The 17,194-nt window shown below is 45.0% G+C and overlaps 2 long non-coding RNA genes and 3 other non-coding genes across 6 annotated transcripts; 3 read left to right on the top strand and 2 right to left on the bottom strand.

Moving 5' to 3' along the window:
- The first annotated feature begins 4,581 nt into the window (after positions 1–4,581).
- On the top strand, positions 4,582–4,653 carry trnap-ugg (transfer RNA proline (anticodon UGG)). Its single transcript has one exon. It is a non-coding gene; the product is annotated as a tRNA-Pro (tRNA).
- Positions 4,654–5,833: 1,180 nt separating this feature from the next.
- trnap-ugg (transfer RNA proline (anticodon UGG)) lies at positions 5,834–5,905 on the top strand. Its single transcript has one exon. It is a non-coding gene; the product is annotated as a tRNA-Pro (tRNA).
- Positions 5,906–7,088: 1,183 nt separating this feature from the next.
- On the top strand, positions 7,089–7,160 carry trnap-cgg (transfer RNA proline (anticodon CGG)). The gene has a single exon. It is a non-coding gene; the product is annotated as a tRNA-Pro (tRNA).
- Positions 7,161–12,622: 5,462 nt separating this feature from the next.
- LOC132451104 (uncharacterized) lies at positions 12,623–13,240 on the bottom strand. 2 transcript variants are annotated; one of them, XR_009523971.1, is made up of 3 exons: positions 13,155–13,240; positions 12,876–13,001; positions 12,623–12,672 (listed from the first exon to the last, which is right to left on the bottom strand). It is a non-coding gene; the product is annotated as an uncharacterized LOC132451104 (long non-coding RNA). The 2 variants fall into 2 exon arrangements; XR_009523970.1 differs by having other exon boundaries at positions 12,625–12,666.
- A 654-nt stretch (positions 13,241–13,894) lies between these two features.
- On the bottom strand, positions 13,895–16,488 carry LOC132450630 (uncharacterized). The gene is made up of 4 exons (XR_009523889.1): positions 16,239–16,488; positions 16,097–16,160; positions 15,229–15,496; positions 13,895–14,404 (listed from the first exon to the last, which is right to left on the bottom strand). It is a non-coding gene; the product is annotated as an uncharacterized LOC132450630 (long non-coding RNA).
- Positions 16,489–17,194: the final 706 nt, after the last annotated feature.

Here is a 17,194-nt window from a genome sequence, read left to right as displayed (position 1 = left end):
GTGTGTGTGTGTGTGTGTGTGTGTGTGTGCGTTTGTGGTGTGTGTTTGTGCTCCTCAACAAGGGCCCTCCATATAGTAGTCCTAGAGCCCTTCATATCGTGGTCCTGGGGCCCTATTGGGCCCTTCATATAGTTGTCCTGGGGCCCTCCATATCGTGGTCCTGGGGCCCATCATAGTTGTCCTGGGGCCCTTCATATAGTGGTCCTGGGGCCCTTCATATAGTGGTCCTGGGGCCCTTCATATAGTTGTCCTGGGGCCCTTCATATAGTGGTCCTGGGGCCCTTCATATAGTGGTTCTGGGGCCCTATTGGGCCCTTCATATAGTGGTCCTGGGGTCCTTCATATAGTGGTTCTGGGGCCCTATTGGGCCCTTCATATAGTGGTCCTGGGGCCCTTCATATAGTGGTCCTCCTGGGGCCCTCCATATAGTGGTCCTTCCTCACCACCTGGCCTGCTGTCTCAGCCTCACCATACACTTTACATACTCAGTGGTTCTTGATGAAGACTTTCATAACGTTAACGCAGAGCAGAAATCGATGATTAATCACAGGGGGGATGTCTTTCTTTCTTAAGGCCATTTTTAGAGATTTCTTATTAACTCTTGTGGATGTCATGTACAGCTAATGAATAAATAAATTATTAATCGTTCTTTTAATTTGAAAACCTTCGACATAGACAAATGTGGTGGAGGAGCCTGAGACTAAGGAAAGCCCGACATCTTCTCAGGGAATATTTCTGGCTCCAGGATCTATCTCTTCCGTCCAACAGATCTGTCTCCCTGCTGGTGGGTGTGTGTCAGAGAGCTCCCAGCTCATCAGTGTTTCCTCAACGCTCTGGATTATCCTCTCTTCAGGAACACTAAATAGGCTAAATGAAGCATGTTGCATTGAAGGTGAAGTAGGCACGATTTAAGAGTGAGTGTGATTCTATAGCGATGCCAGAGCCATCCGTCGGTGATAGTGAATAAAGTGCTCTTGGAAGAATAGTGTTTTGAGTTGACTGTGCTTTAATCATTATTAGACCATTTCGATTTCCGGCCGCTGCTGGCTAATTTCTGACCATTCAGGACATCTCTCGGTGAGGGAATCATTTTGGCGTTAATCACATTCACGCACAACGCTATATCATAGCTCCACCTCGTAGATAACCTCAATCGAAGGCACTCCAACAGGGAGTGACTTATCTTACTAGCCTACTATAATAGCAGGCCTGTCGCCGCAGTTACTCAAGTTAGTCATGTGCACATGTGCCAAGCAGCCTGCAGCTCACACACACACACACACACACACACACACACACACACACACACACACACACACACACACACACACACACACACACACACACACACACACACACACACACACACACACACACACACACAGCAGGCGCGAACGCATACATACACCGCAAGCACGCACATACACACTGTATACTCACACCGCACATACACGCACATGCGCATGAACATACACGGAAACGCACGCGCGCGCGCACACACACACACACACACACACACACACACATACACACGCGCACACACACACACACACCACACGTCAAGACAAAGGCAGCGACACATACACGGAAGCGCACACACAGGCGCGCACACACTCCGCCATCGACACACGCGCAGGTATAGACGTTATGTTTTTAAACATAACGACTCCGCCATCGACACGCGAGCCCAGGTAAGACGTTCTGTCTATAGACTGTAGAAATTGCGATAAAAGAAGAGAAGAGACAATTTCTAACCTCGACAATCGGCAGGTCGTTCATTTTGTCCTATAAAAAACGTTAAATTCAAACATCGCACCAACCGGCATATCAACACACAAGTGACGTGTTCTCAAAGAGACAGGGTCCCTATAACACATTGAAAATATGTCAATAACACAGTATGGGGAACTATGTCTATAGAGTCCACCGCAATACTTCACTTTGTTGCTCAAATGTAATATTACACTCCTCCTTGAGCCTCCTGAAATGTCTTTACACTATGTTGCTCAAACTTAAAGGTCCCATGGCATGCTTATTTATGGATGCTTTAATCTAGATATTAGTGGGCCCCTAACACAGTATATGAAGACGCAAATCCCCAAATTCAGCCATGGTGCAGAATTACAGCTACTACGAGCCAGTCGCACATTAAGCTTTACCCAAACGTGCCGTTTCGGTGTCTGTAGCTTTAATGCAAATGAGGAGGAGGAGGCGGGTCGAGGAGGAAGGTGGGGCTGTGGCCCTGAGCAGTTTGCGGCCACGGTACCATGCGCTCTGTTTACAGTGGATTTATCACAATGGCGAGGCGCACACAGCCTTTGGCCGTGTTCTGTAAATATTCTAGAACAATCCGGGTGATCCAGCGGGTGTCCTGGAGCTCTATATCTAAATAATATCATATTATTCATAGATACTGTGGCAACCCGGCACGGTGAGCGAACCACCTCCTCCCAAACAGGACACAACTTTGAGGGGAAAAAAAACAAAAAGGCATGTTTAATCTAAAACATAACACAAAGTCTCTCAAAACACAAAAGAACGTAAAACCTGGGAGGAATCAACGGTCCCCTCCTTCGTGGGTGGAATCCCGTCACCCACGAGGACCGGTCTCTCCGTAAGGAGCCACATGGCTGGGAGAGCCCCGAATGAGTGGAGAAGCAGGCTATTTAAGCCCTGCTTCTCCACCTGTTCCACAGGTGTTCTCCATGTCCTTAATTGGCCCGGGCCGGGTTGCCACACTCCTCCACCCTTTGCTGAAGCCTCGGGTGGCCTTTCGGAGGAGCGGCGGTCCGGCGTGCAGCATGGCTGCTTCTGCTGCCGGCGTGGCTCGTTTTGAGGGTTGTCCCTCGCGGCCTCGTCCCCCGCGGCCTCGTCCCCCGCGGCCTCGTCCCCCGCGGCCTCTTCTCGGGCTGCGTCGTCTCTGGCGGGGGCGTCTCGGCTGCGTCGTCTCCGGCTATGTCATGGTCTGGTTTGGGGGTTGCAAACCAACGTAATAACCTGGGAGGAATCAACGGCCCCATACGTCGTGGGAGGAATCCCGTCACCCACGAGGACCGGTCTCTCCGTAAGGAGCCACATGGCTGGGAGAGCCCCGAATGAGTGGAGAAGCAGGCTATTTAAGCCCTGCTTCTCCACCTGTTCCATAGGTGTTCGCCCTGTCCTTAATTGGCACGGGCCGGGTTCCCACAATACCTATATCATATAATACCTATTGTGACGGCCAAAAGCTGTGTGCACCTCCAGACGATATCGCAAATCTCAAACGACTGCGACTGGTTCTCCGACATCTCTGGTTCTTCCACGTCCACATCAATCTGAAGTAGACTGAATCACGACATGGAGGAGATAGGGTTTGTTGCCGCGATTGTCTCCCACCAGAGCCTCGCTGCCGAGGGGCCGGTGCCTCGGCCGCGGGCAGTGGGCAACGCTTAGGCATAATTGTCCAAAGTGTGAAAAATATATACTACTTATTGCATTTCAGCAATGATGTGTCCGGTTTTATTTGCCTGAAGATATATCCCAATATATTTTATTACCTAAAAAAAAAAAGCATTTTTGTAGTTTCATGGCAACTAAGACTATGACAAAAATGACCGACAACGAGCCCAAAACTCCTGACTGTTTTGCTTGGATGGTTGAAAGGGTCCTTGCAAAGGATTTGAAAAAGCGCCTCCTCGAATTGGAGCCTAAATTCAGTACCTTGGACTACTCGGCAACACTATATCCTAGGAAATCTGTAACTATTTTTGCATTACAAAATAAGACTTTAAAGGTGAACTGAACTGAAATAACCAAAACGACAGTATTCTGAGTAGCCATCGTCTCTCTGAAAGAATTTCTAGAGTGTAGAAGAAAATAACCCTGCAATGTTACAATACTCAAACTGTTCACGGGCATCACACTGATCACAACGTACATTCAGACACCTTAAAAGCACATTAAGGTTATTCAACTTTGACTACTGCTTATGATCTAGCATTGATTCTCGTATACATAATTCACTCCAAATTTGGTTTGTGGCAATGACAGATAAACAAAATGAGACCTTGTGTGGGTCTTCAAGGAATGTTGTAGTTTTTTTGAGGGGATACTAAGCCTTTAAGCAACACATTGTCAGTCCAAAGTATTGCCTTTTGAGAAAAGCATTTCAAAATGCTCCTAGGACGCAGGTTATTGACTTGAGGTGGTAGGATTGGACCCCACACCTCCTAAGAGACTGGAGCCTTAATCCAGCACCTTAGAACGCTCGGCCCCACAACCAGAAATATTGTTCTTTCTTAATGGCCTTTCAAATAGATGCTTCAATGCAAAGAGCTGAAAGCCCTTGCAAAGGATTTGAAAAAAACGCCTCCTCGAACTGGAGTTTAAATACAGCACCTTGGACAACTTGGCAACACTATATCACAGGACATTTGTGACTATTTTTGCATCACAAAATAAGACTTTCATGCTGTCCAAATGAAGAATGAATATTGTAAGTTGGTGGCAATGAGTTTGAACTAAACACTTGTTCTGAAACTGTTGAACCCCTGCTTATCATTTGACCTACTTATACAATTTACAAAATTGTGTTTGATAAGAGGCTCGTTGGTCTAGGGGTATGATTCTCGCTTTGGGTGCGAGAGGTCCCGGGTTCAAATCCCGGACGAGCCCTAGATTTTGTGCTAAATGTCGTGCAAAGTCCCTCAAGTCCATGGATTGGTCCAACCTTTCATGAAATGCTGAAGGACTCCCATTGAAATCACTTAATCCAAGGAGTTTTCTTGGCAGGCCAGTGAATATTTTTGCCTTAGTTGCCATCAACCCGAAAACCTTCTTCGTTGGAAATAAAATATATTGCAATATTTTTTGAGGCAAATACAACAGGACAGGTCATTGCTGAAATGTAAAAAGGAGTACAAATTATTCAGACTTTGGACAATTCTGTGTTCATAAAGTGCTTTTATCCCTGGATCCTTGGTGTAGTTGTTAGCACTCTGGCCTTTGATTCCTGTGATCGGTGTTTAAATCTCGGTAGCGGCTTGTGGAGTTTACGTTCTTCCCAAAAAAACAGTATTCTGAGTTGCCATCGTCTCTCTGACAGAATTTCTAGAGTGTACCAGAAAATTACATTCTGCAATGTTAAAATACTCAAACTGTTCACTGGTAATTTACTGATCAAAACGTACATTCAGACGCCTTAAAAGCACATTAAGGTTTTTCAACTTTGACTACTGCTTATGATCTAGCATTGATTCTCGTGTACATAATACACTCCTAATTTGGTTTGTGGCAATGACAGATAAACAAAATGAGACCTTGTGTAGGTATTCAAGGAATGTTGTAGTTTTTTTGAGGGGATTTTAAGCATTTAAGCAACACATTGTCAGTCCAAAGTATTGCCTTTTGAGAAAAGCATTTCAAAATGCTCCTAGGACGCGGGTTATTGACTTGAGGTGGTAGGATTGGACCCCACACCTCCTAAGAGACTGGAGCCTTAATCCAGCACCTTAGAACGCTCGGCCCCACAACCAGAAATATTGTTCTTTCTTAATGGCCTTTCAAATTGATGCTTCAATGCAAAGAGCTGAAAGCCCTTGCAAAGGATTTGAAAAAAACGCCTCCTCGAACTGGAGTTTCAATACAGCACCTTGGACAACTCGGCAACACTATATCACAGGACATTTGTGACTATTTTTGCATCACAAAATAAGACTTTCATGCTGTCCAAATGAAGAATGAATATTGTAAGTTGGTGGCAATGAGTTTGAACTAAACATTTGCTCTGAAACTGTTGAACCCCTGCTTATCATTTGACCTACTTGAAAAATGTACAAAAATGTGTTTGATAAGAGGCTCGTTGGTCTAGGGGTATGATTCTCGCTTTGGGTGCGAGAGGTCCCGGGTTCAAATCCCGGGCGAGCCCTCAATTTTGTGCTAAATGTCGTGCAATGTCCCTCAAGGCCATGGATTGGTCCAACCTTTCATGAAATGCTGAAGGACTCCCATTGAAATCACTTAATCCAAGGAGTTTTCTTGGCAGGCCAGTGAATATTTTTGCCTTAGTTGCCATCAACCCGAAAACCTTCTTTCGTTGGAAATAAAATATATTGGAATATTTTTTGAGACAAATACAACAGGACAGGTCATTGCTGAAATGTAAAAAGGAGTACAAATTATTCAGACTTTGGACAATTCTGTGTTCATAAAGTGCTTTTATCCCTGGATCCTTGGTGTAGTTGTTAGCACTCTGGCCTTTGATTCCTGTGATCGGTGTTTAAATCTCGGTAGCGGCTTGTAGAGTTTACGTTCTTCCCAAAAAAACAGTATTCTGAGTAGCCATCGTCTCTCTGACAGAATTTCTAGAGTGTACCAGAAAATTACATTCTGCAATGTTAAAATACTCAAACTGTTCACTGGTAATTTACTGATCAAAACGTACATTCAGACGCCTTAAAAGCACATTAAGGTTTTTCAACTTTCGACTACTGCTTATGATCTAGCATTGATTCTCGTGTACATAATACACTCCTAATTTGGTTTGTGGCAATGACAGATAAACAAAATGAGACCTTGTGTAGGTATTCAAGGAATGTTGTAGTTTTTTTGAGGGGATTCTAAGCAATTAAGCAACACATTGTCAGTCCAAAGTATTGCCTTTTGAGAAAAGCATTTCAAAATGCTCCAAGGACGCAGGTTATTGACTTGAGGTGGTAGGATTGGACCCCACACCTCCTAAGAGACTGGAGCCTTAATCCAGCACCTTAGAACGCTCGGCCCCACAACCGGAAATATTGTTCTTTCTTAAAGGCCTTTCAAAATGATGCTTCAATGCAAAGAGCTGAAAGCCCTTGCAAAGGATTTGAAAAAAACGCCTCCTCGAACTGGAGTTTAAATTCAGCACCTTGGACAACTCGGCAACACTATATCACAGGACATCTGTAACTATTTTTGCATTACAAAATCAGACTTTAAGGCAGTCCAAATGAAGAATGAATATTGTAAGTTGGTGGCAATGAGTTGGAACTAAACAATTGTTCTGAAAATGTTGCACCCCTGCTTATCATTTGACCAAATTCAGAAATTGACTTATCTTTGATAGAATCAGTGGCTCGTTGGTCTAGGGGTATGATTCTCGCTTCGGGTGCGAGAGGTCCCGGGTTCAAATCCCGGACGAGCCCTTACATTTGTGCATAGTACCTCAAGGCCATGGATTGCTCCAACCTTTCTTGAAATGCTGATGGAAATAATTGAAATCACTTAAAGATCCCATGCCATGCTATTTTATGGATGCTTTAATATAGGTATTAGTGGGCCTGGGCCACAAACACAGTATTCAAAGATGTCCCCGAAATTCAGCTGTGGTGCAGAGTTACAGCCACTCCGAACCAGTCGCACATTGAGCTTCCCCCAAACGCTTCTGTTTCGGTGGGCGTGTCAAGGCAGGTCAAGGAGGGGGGTGGGGTGTGGCCCTGAGCAGCTTGTAGCCACAATACCATTCGCTCTGGTTACGGTGGGCGTGTCAAGGCAGGTCAAGGAGGGGGGTGGGGGTGTGGCCCTGAGCAGCTTGTAGCCACAGTACCATGCGCTCTGTTTACGGTGGTTGTATCGCAATGGCTCGTAGAAACCCATATTATACATAGATATCTATATAATATAATATAATATATATTATCACCTGGCCCTGAGCAGCTTGTAGCCACGGTACCATGCGCTCTGTTTACGGTGGATGTATTGCAATGGCTATTAGAAACCCATATTATACATAGATATCTATATCATATAATATATAATATATATTATCACGGCCAAAAGCTGTGTGAGCCTCCAGACGATAGGCTATTATGAATCTCAAACGACCGCGTCTTCTTCAGATTGATGTGGAAGTGGAAGAACCAGAGACGTCGGAGAACCCGACGAAGTCCTTTGTGATTCATATCGTCTGGACGTGCACACAGCTTTTGGCCATGATAATATGTATTATTTGATATAGATATCTATGTATTATATGATATTATTTAGATATAGAGCTCCAGGACTGTAACGCAAGTGTTGTACACTTCCTTGTTGGATAACCGTTCTGCTGTTGGTGTGATGGCGCATAACACGTCGGACTCTCGTCTCTGGTATTTCTACAACGAGACTCGTAGTGGGGGTTATCTCAGCCATGGTTGAGAATGAATTGGGGGAAAGGAACTTTGGCTTTGACTCCCTGAAGTACATGAACCACGACATGAACGTGTGGAGAAGCTACGCCGCCGCCGTGTGGAGAGGATATGCACGCCGCCGCCGTTGGGACTGGGGTTCGATTCCCAGTCTATATATATGATTTTTTTCTTCATTATTTTCCGGTATTAATATATCCAATGACTTGTTGATGAATAAGTTGATATTTTATAAAAAACGTTAGTTTTTATGTGTCAAAAAGACAAACTGTTTTAAAACAGATCTCAATGTTTTGATGATTGTATGGGCATGATGTCACTTCATAGGGCAGAGGGGTATTCCACAAAGCCGGTTTTATCACATAACCGGGCAAATTAACCCAGGGTTTGCGGTAACCCTAGGGTTTCCGTTCCAAAATGAACACGGTATGTTAGTTACTATAGCAACATATGCTCTGAATCAAACCTGGTCGGACCAGGTTTTGTGCAGGTTAAGTTTGGAACATAACCATTTTGGGGATTTAAAGCTGCGTTCACCGCAGATTCCATGTGTTCACAATGGCATGCCCTTTTGATGAGAGCCCTGTTGATACCGGAGCGCCAATTATTCGTGCAATAGGCCTATCTCACAAAAATCGGAAATGATGTCACACCGGGTAAACATTCTTCCGGCGTAGTCATTTTTGTATTGCCGTCAATGCAAAAATGGATCGTTTCTTCGCCACTTCCCTGGTGGGTAAATTTTAAGCATCGATCATTCAACAGAATCTGTGCTTTGACAGCAGATAATTAACCATACAAATGTTGAATTTGAGAAGGCAAGAAAGAAGAAAAACATTATTGGGCAGATAGAAGACTTCATTGTAGTCACTAGTTGTAAGCCAACATGTATTATTTTGGCAGACGGCCAAACAAAAGCTTTGATTGTAGTCATCCAATAAGGGTCTGGCAAAGCATAAAAACGTGGAACTGGGATGAGACGCTTCTGCAGGTTTAGAACCGGAACCACAGGAACCAGAATCTGGGAGGCAGGCAGGAGAAGTGGAGGTGTGGGCAAGTGGTTGAAGAGCTGGTTTGGTTGACTGGAGAGGAAGCTCAGGAGCAGGCCTCAGAACAGAAGATGGAGCCTCTATGGGCTCGCGACAGTTCTCCCTGTGCAGTGCCTAAAAGTATTACCTTTTTTGTATAACAAAGCATAATATCAGATGACAACATGGCTACACAGGAAATGGCACAGATACTAGGTTATTATTGGCTGGGTAAAGTGTTTATAAACTCAACATCTTGTGATTGTTGCAGTATTTATCACTTGGAGCCGGGTGGTGCTTTTCTCCATCACCATGATATTAATAATAATGACTTGCCGGATGTGGGGGTATGGCTCAAACACTGGTGCCTGACTCCACATACGCGCCTTGATCCACAGTACTGCTCGTAGAGTTGGATGAAAAGTGCCTCAAACACACGATTGCAGTCAGGTCACTGTGCTGGGATTCTCCCTCCTGCAAAGTATTTGCAAAGGTATTGAGTAGCATTAGTGTAGTACAAGACATGATGTAATGGCTTGCCTTGCAGTATTGTCATGCTTGCTCAGAGTATTCATTTAGAATATATTTGTTTGTGAATGTGAGCTTAATTCAAATTGTATTCATGATTGTAATCGTGAAAATCTGTTGATTCTTGGTATTGTACGGATAATAAATTGTTGTGTTGGTAGATCTATAATCTCCTGTGTGTACAAGGAAATATGAAAACAGGCAAGAGAGGAGATTTAACGCTGGTTATGTTGGCTGCCATTGTCATCTCCTTTATTTTACACAGATCAGATATTCTTAGCATTGTTATCTCAATCAATGAATAATCTACACAATTTCTTCTGTATGACTGATTAAATAAACCCAATAACCAATAACCAAAATAAACCTTCAAATCAAATTCATTTATCTAATTACATTAATATAAATATCAAGTATGAATGTGACTCTTAACAGATATACTGTAGTAAAAGATAACACTTTCAATGGTGTTTAATGCCAAGTCTGTAGACCTACCCATTTTAATTACAGTAAATTACCCATACAAATTAGCAATTCATTATCTCAACTAAAACAATAATAGGTCTACTTTGAGAGTGAATAAACAGTATCAAAACAGGCACCATCAAAATGGCCTACATTTAAACAACACTTTATCCGCCCTACACCATTATACATTGCTGTTCCAAGTGATATAAATGTGCTGGTTGTATAAAACACTAGTAAATCCTAAACTAAGTCATAAAATCACAATGAAGCGCTTTACCCAAACAAATTAGCAATTCATTATCTCAACTAAAACAATAGGTCTACTTTGAGAGTGAATAACCGTATCAAAACAGGCACCATCAAAATGGCCTACATTTAAACAACAGTTTATCTGTCCTACATTATACATTGCTGTTCCAAGTGATATAAATGTGCTGGTTGTATAAAACAGGGTTCATACACATTTTGACCAATAGATTTCCATGACTTTTCAATGACTTTTCCATGACTAAACATTTTGAGAAACTTCTGGTGTGTACATGAAAAAGTGATCAAATGTAGTATTTAAACTAACAATGAGAAATCCAAACCATTGATGTTTGCTTCCTTTGGCATGGCTCGTTAATGCCGCCTCTCCCATGTTTGAAATGTGAAATGCTTTGCCACCACAGAAACCCACAATTTTGCTCATCCCAGGTAAATGAATGACATGAAAATATGAATAAAACAAATTTCCATGACTTCTCCAAAACATTTGGGATTTAATTTTTTTTCAAGCACTTTTCCAGGCCTGGAAATAGCCATTTTAAAATTCCATGACTTTTCCAGGTTTTTCATGACCGTATGAACCCTGATAAAACACTAGTTAATCGTAAACTACGTCATAAAATCACACTGAAGCGCTTTGTGGCCACATACCTAGTTCAGGCGTTCTCACGGCGACGTAGGGCAGCAGGCGTCTTAGTGGCGACGAACTTATCCACACGTCGAGAGTAGACGTACATTTTGTCTGAATTTCCTTATGTACGTCGCCGTGACACCGCCGCCGGTGGACGGATCTTCCATGCTGCCGCCGTGACGTCGCTGCTGGTCTCCGTCTGCAGTCCCATTCAAAATTTCCCACGTTCCCACGGCGACGTAGGGTAGGCTGCTCCTTCGCCTCTTCCAGGGAATCCTTAGGTTTGGCACTATCCACTCGCCATATGCTTCCCGCCGCCTCGGCCAATAGTATCAGAGAATGTCTAATATGAGGGTAGAGGGGGGGGGGGGGTCAAGGTGAGGGTAGAGGGGGGGGGGGGGGTCAAGGTGAGGGTAGAGGGGGGGTCAAGGTGAGGGTAGAGGGGGGGGGGGGGGCAAGGTGAGGGTAGAGGGGGGGGGTCAAGGTGAGGGTAGAGGGGGGGGGTCAAGGTAAGGGTAGAGGGGGGGGGTCAAGGTGAGGGTAGAGGGGGGGGTCAAGGTGAGGGTAGAGGGGGGGGGTCAAGGTGAGGGTAGAGGGGGGGGGTCAAGGTGAGGGTAGAGGGGGGGGGGGTCAAGGTGAGGGTAGAGGGGGGGGGTCAAGGTGAGGGTAGAGGGGGGGGTCAAGGCGAGGGTAGAGGGGGGGGGTCAAGGTGAGGGTAGAGGGGGGGGGTCAAGGTGAGGGTAGAGGGGGGGGTCAAGGTGAGGGTAGAGGGGGGGTCAAGGTGAGGGTAGAGGGGGGGGGGGGGTCAAGGTGAGGGTAGAGGGGGGGGGGTAGGGTAGATGTGTATAGGTTAACTCATTATGGTCAGTATTAAACATCACATAATGCACAACATGCAGAAAAAGCCACACAACCAGGTAGAATTTGTTATATACGATTTTATATAAACACCATGAGTATACATTTTATAAAATCGTTTGCACATTGAAACATTTTGGGAAGCGTTTTGTCCAATGTCCGAACCCATTTTGATCACAAAGCGTATATCGTGAATCCAGCGCAGCCATCTGTCCCTAACTCTGTCCCTAACACTGAACCCCGACGCCTTGAAGGACAAGGAACCCTCCCACCGTGGGGAGGAAGGAACCCTCGATGGAACACGCTAGGTGCATCCAAACGTGCAACAGATGGTGAGAAGGTCACGTTGCGTGAGTGTGGAGGAGATGAATCCACAGGCCAAAGTCCTGTTGTGTGAGTGTGGAGTAGATGAATCCACAGGCCAAAGTCCTGTTGTGTGAGTGTGGAGTAGATGAATCCACAGGCCAAGGTCACATTGTGTGAGTGAAGGAGATGAATCCACAGGCCAGCGATGAGTGGCGGTTGTTGATCACTGAAATGTGGACAGAGGAAAACAGCATATTGTTCAGTTGACTGTCTAGATAGTGTCACATTATCAAAAGGTTATTACACCTGTAGTCAATGAACACGATATCCATGTCATCTTCAGCAGTGGGCTTCTGACCTAAGGGACTCCAGCTGGTCAGAGATACAGGCTTGACGCAGCTCAGGTGTGTGTCCCAGACTGGACACAGCATTTCAACTGCACCTTACAAAGACGGATGATATGAATACAAAAGGACACAACGATTCAGTTATCTGGCAGACCATCCGAGCCAAAGAGTCTTGGTGAATTCAGAAGTGCGCCATGCCATGTAGTCTGAGAACTCAGGGGTGGAACCGAGCACCATTTGATGGAGAGCCCAACACCCCATCCTACCCCGTTTAGAGTTCCATCAGCAACAGACTCACCTTCCAGATGCATGGCTCCTTCAGCTCTCTCCTCAGTGGATATCCCCTTGGAGTCGGGTGTCACTCGCCCCACCCTGACGTCCTTCACCAGGCAGGTCCTCCATCACCTCCCTATGCCCCGCCTTCCTGTTTGGGGACAAACAGGGCCGTTTGGCCTCAATGTCTGGGCACAATCAAAGTGGTAGTTTGATGGTCTGACATCAGTGGTAGTTGGCTATAATGTCTGGTAGTAAACTGTTGTTTCCCAGTACAAGTCATGTTTAGTTCATGCAAACATACCAGTACTACTTGTTGGCAGGCAGACTCATGGTTCTCCAGGTGCACGGCTCCTCCATCAGCTCTCCTCAGGCAAGGACTCCTGGTCTGTGTAAACAGTGGTAGTAGTTGAGCAATTGGGGGGGGGGGGTATTCTTGTGACGCCCAGTTTAAACCAAAGCCCTGGCTGGAGTGTTAATGAGGGCATTGAATATGATTTGTTTTATTCTTTCGAACTTGCATAGAAACTAAAGCAAATGCAAAGCAGCTATAGTTTGTAATCTTTTAAGTCAGAACACTGAAATATTCTAGTTGATGAAAATGCTGTTCAGTTCCATAAATAATTGAATCACTTAGTTCTGATCGTCACATGACTGAACACAATGATGACCCACAGCTGTCCTTTACCTTCCTGAGACCTCTGCAGTCGCATCGTAGCGATCGTAGATCCGAGCGGATCCTGGTGGGTCAGCGATACAATCAGGATATGAAAAAAAAAAACATTCTCACACCTCAGTAGACAGTTTTTCTTCCTTTTAAAAGGGGACATTATACCACCAGGTGTGAGTGTGATTAGCCTTACAAGCCGTTTCCAAAATCTGACACATATTACATCACTACTGGGCGTGTACACCTAGATCTGTGCTGGATAGATGAGCAACGTTTACTTCGGTCCACTGGGTAGGCTGGTAGAATGATCTGTACAGCACAGATCTAGGTGGACACGCCCACTAGTGATGTCATATGGGGCAGTTAGGCTAATCACACTCACACCTGGTGGTATAATACGTCCCCTTTACAGAATAACAACTTTCAGAACTCATGTGAGAAATCAGACGCTGCAGCCTCAAATGGAGAGCAAAATTGTGAGTGAATAAATCCTGTTCACTCACAGCTCCATTAACCCAGCGACTTTTTTCTCAAAATCATTCTGATCAAAACGATGGCTGAAGAGACCGATGTAGGGCTGGTGGAGTGGCTAGTCTAGCAGCCTACTCCTTCACATTGAGGTGGCAGTGTAAGGTATAATCACCTCAGGGTCGGCTGTCCTTGCCCCCCCCACCGAGGGACGTCCTTCACCAGCAGGTCCTCAGCACGGCTCCATCACCACCCCTCCATCACAGAGTCCTGGTCTGGAGCAAAAAGCAGGGAATTTGCCTCATGTCCACCATGTTCAGTTCATGCAAACCAGTGCAAACCAGTACCACCTGTTGGCAGGTAGATTCATGGTCGTCCTCCAGATGCAGTTCCTCCATCAGCCAAGGGCATTGGGTCTGTAACAAACAGGGGTGGTAGTTGAGCAGTGGGTGGGATTATTCTTTGGACGCCTCTTTTAAACCATTCTGAACCAAAGTACTGGCTTTTGGTGTAAAATGTAGAGGAATAGAAGACACTGCAAGTTAAAAAAATAAATAAGAACCATGCACACACTTGAAAATGTGTTATGCAGGAGAATGGTAGAACATTCTGTGAATTCAACAGCACACATTTGAAATTTGACTGTTAACATTATTCAAACAGTCTTCTGCCTCAGCTGAAACTCAATATTTAAAACAAACGATAAAACTTGTAGAATTCTTGTACCAGTAGCGTAGACTCTAGCCTTCACATTGAGGGGTTAGAGTCTCAATAAAACTTCTTCATTGATGGCTCCATTAAGCCAAGGACGGTTTTCTCTAAATCTGCCATACTAGATGACGGCTGAAGTAACCGATTTTAGAACAGAAACCGTTCAGTAGCAGTGAGAGTGATAATCAATTTAGAGACTGGCTGCATTCACCCCGACATCATTCTTAAGGCAGGACCTCCACCACGGCTCCTCCGTCGGCTCTCGACCACCATGGCTCCGTCGGCTCTCGTCCACCATGGCGCTGTCGGCTCTCGTCCACCATGGCGCTGTCGGCTCTCGTCCACCATGGCTCCATCGGATCTCCTCCATCAGCCCTCCTCCTCAACCAACGCGTCCTGACCTAACAAACGGCAGTAGTTGGGTCCAAAATCAGCCATATTAGATGACGGCTGAAGTAACCGATTTTAGAACAGAAACCGTTCAGTAGCAGTGAGAGTGATAATCAATTTAGAGACTGGCTGCATTCACCCCGACATCATTCTTAAGGCAGGACCTCCACCACGGCTCCTCCGTCGGCTCTCGTCCACCACGGCTCCTCCGTCGGCTCTCGTCCACCATGGCTCCGTCGGCTCTCGTCCACCATGGCTCCGTCGGCTCTCGTCCACCATGGCTCCGTCGGCTCTCGTCCACCATGGCTCCGTCGGCTCTCGTCCACCATGGCTCCGTCGGCTCTCGTCCACCATGGCTCCGTCGGCTCTCCTCCATCAGCCCTCCTCCTCCACCAACGCGTCCTGACCTAACATGAAACGGCAGTAGTTGGGTCCAAAATCTGGTAACAAAGCCGGGGAGGTCAAACCTGCACACCCTTGCTTTTGTAAAGGGGAAAAAATATCTAACTTCAAGTTTACAAGTTGACTCGTTGAGAAATGTATAAACTACTACTGTCAGAATGAAAATCTGCGAAAGATAATAAAAAATAATCAGCCTCAACAATTAGTTTCAGAGCGGCTTGGAGATGGTACCCTGGTCCACCCTGCTGCCCCATTACTGGTCCAGGTAGTGGGGTTACCCTCTGGTCCCCAGCCTCAGGTCCACCCAGCTGTGTTGTACAATATTTAACTAAACCTTGGGAGACGACGTGCCATTTCTAAACTGCTGTAAATTAGCTTTATTAATCAACTACATATACATTGAGGGCATTTAGCAGATGCTTTTAACCAAAGCGATGAGTACATTTTTCAGAAAGAGAAGCAATAAACTAGACACAGGTTGGACGTCTTCAGGAAGCGGACTCCCAAACACTAAATCAAGGTACTGAACCATCATAATCAAGCACATTAACATCCAATATTCATCCTTTTAACGCAAAAATCAACATTGATCGAAAGCCACTTACACCGATAGAGCCTGGTTCAACTGCTCGGCCACATCTCCTCCCACCGACCACGCTGCAGAGATCACTGAGAAGATCATAATGTTATAAAAGATTGGTAAATACTGTGGGAATCAATGTGAAAGCTTCAATATCAAACACTCACATGTGCGGTTGGATTGACATCTTCTGCATCATACAGGATCAGGACTGCAAGGCCTGGAGTTTCCCCCCGTCTGTTAGCACAACATTCATCCATTTAAAAACACCACGACGCGCTTTACATCACTGCCTCACCAATAATAAACTGAACATCAATATAAGAGTTCTTGGTCACCACGTATCTTAGTTGCCTTGTGCTTAGTTTGATTTATTCAAAAGTCAAAGGTTTATGGTAGCATTTGCGCAACAATTAACTTTACAATTAACAGCTATACCATTTGATAATACGTGAATAAGCACACTTACATTTAACCCTTCCTTTTGTTTCTGAAGTCTAGCAGAAACTATATTGAGCAGATCACAGCCCAGATATTTAGAACACTAGCAATATCAATAGTAATTTAGATAGTAAAATGATACTTAGCCACATTCAGCTGCTGGGTTGTTGAAGAACTAAAAAGCCGTAGTATGTAAATGCCGTCGTCTCCATCTTTTACGCGACCCGATAAATGTGTGCGCAGAAAATCGAGAGTTGATTGTAGAGCGCAGTTATCAAAGTAGTTTGCGGTATTTTGTGGGATAATTAAAAAAATATATATTTTAAGAGTGCCCTTCCTAATTTCTAGTGCATAAGGATTTACCAATAATCGCAGATGGTTACCTATAGAAATGGGGCACTGCCAGATTGCCTTAATTGGGTACGCTCATTAGTTATGAGGTTTACGCAAATGCCAATATTGATCGTACTGCCACACGCCATAATAAGGTGTGGATGACATAACGCAATTGCCAATCCTGATCGTACTGCCAGACGCCATAATAAGGTGTGGATGACGTAACGCAATTGCCAATCCTGTTCGTACTGCCAGTTATCCTCCACCACACAGTACTGCAGCATTAGAGCTTCACAGACTGCACAAAACTAACTACCAACCTCTACAGAAACCCCAAGCCCCGTCA

Source organism: Gadus macrocephalus, chromosome 22 (genome assembly GCF_031168955.1).
Source record: "Gadus macrocephalus chromosome 22, ASM3116895v1".
NCBI lineage: Eukaryota > Metazoa > Chordata > Actinopteri > Gadiformes > Gadidae > Gadus > Gadus macrocephalus.
This window is presented reverse-complemented; position numbering and strand designations above follow the sequence as displayed.